This window comes from Lottia gigantea, assembly GCF_000327385.1.
Source record: "Lottia gigantea unplaced genomic scaffold LOTGIsca_132, whole genome shotgun sequence".
Lineage (NCBI taxonomy): Eukaryota > Metazoa > Mollusca > Gastropoda > Lottiidae > Lottia > Lottia gigantea.
In genome coordinates, this window is record NW_008707463.1 from 813349 (window position 1) to 815290 (window position 1942).

Consider the following 1942-nt stretch of genomic DNA (forward strand, 5'->3'; position numbering starts at 1 on the left):
TACTACAGACATCATATTTATTAGGTTTCTCTTACTAAATGATTTACTACAGACATCATATTTACTAGGTTTTCCTTACTATATGATTTACTTTAAACATCATATTTATTAGGTTTCTCATACTAAATGATTTACTATAGACATCATATTTATTAGGTTTCTCTTACTAAATGATTTACTACAGACATCATATTTACTAGGTTTTTCTTACTATATGATTTACTTTAAACATCATATTTATTAGGTTTCTCATACTAAATGATTTACTACAGACATCATATTCATTAGGTTTCTCTTACTAAATGATTTACTACAGACATCATATTTACTAGGTTTTTCTTACTATATGATTTACTACAGATATATTTACTAGGTTTCTCTTATTAAATGATTTACTACAAACATCATATTTATTAGGTTTCTCTTATTAAATGATTTACTACAGATATATTTACTAGGTTTCTCTTATTAAATGATTTACTACAGACATCATATTTATCAGGTTTCTCTTACTGAATGTGTTACTGCTCGTTGAGTTAGACGCTTGCTCGCTTACCTGAAGGTCCAGGGTTCAATCGCAAATATCGAGATAGTAGCCTACCTTCGGATTTTTCAACCCGGTTTCCACCTGTTGGTGATTCAGCTTGGACGGACTGACATAGAAAAAGTCGGATGGTACAATAAACCTAGGCCCGTGTGCTACAGGTTTTGCACGTTAAAGATCCTTTGACAGTTGGAAATCAAAACATGGGTAGGTTAATGCCACTGTCCCTCAAAAAAGTAGGACGTTAAACTCATCATTCATTTTATTAAATGATTCACTACAGACATCACAAGGTCAAACTATTACGAACCTAGTCTTATACCTTGACAGCAATAGGCACCTTTCACGCAATGCGTCTATAAACATTATGGCAAAAGCCGTAGTACGTATCCGTAAGCATGAAAACATCGCTCATTCTATTTTTAGTTTAAAGAACTAGAACTTTTTTGCGCTCACGGATGCTGCACGGATTTTAAAATTACAGTATTCCTAGAAAAGGTATTTCCCGACTGTTATTGGCTGGATTATATCTTACGCCAAAAGGAGTCTGTGCTTTCATTGATTACTGACTTTCTGTCGAGGACTCTGAGTGGCTGTATTTTCTAGCGCACTATGCAATCAAATCGCTGCATTCCGCGATGCATGAAGAGTGGCTATTGTAGTCAAGTCATTAGACGAATATATAAAGGTAATTGTAAAGATGGGAAAGGAGGGGGGGGGGGGGGTGATGGAGATTACCTGTCACCCTGCTGATGACCGACTAGGTGATTATCTACACACACCTATATCTCTTGTCATTTATTGTTTTGTCACGTGTCATGATTACTTTTGACTTCAGGGTAGATTAGGTGACCCTGTGGGGTGATAACGGTAAATAGCCGCTACCCTTTATTCAAGTAAACAGTCGTATTCACCTCGTCTGTTTCTGGATTCCCTCCTGCCCGTGGAACTGATGTGAAACAAGCGTCTAGTCTTTCGGATGAGACAATAAACTGAGGCCCAGTTTGCTACAAACTATGCATGTGAAAGATCTCACAACAATTGAATATCTAAAAGGATCTCGAAGAAAAGGTCCCCCATTGCACACTACATATTGTTGCCTGTCTTCATTATAGCCCAATTACATACTTTCAGTTCATAAGATTTGGACAAACAGAACTTCTTCACATTTTGTAAGGCGAAGATACAGTAAAATATACAATGCGTTATCAAAAATGTTGATTCTAATGGAAGTTTTACTTTAGAATCCGAAGCTTTTGGCTTGAAATTCGAAGTAAAGAAATCCACGTGTAAATAAATAAATAAATAAAACAGAAATGCAAATAAACTCATTGAAAACTGTTCAAACTCTCGGGCTGAAGCACGTGCTTTCTGATCAAAACAGTCGTTTTCTTTGTT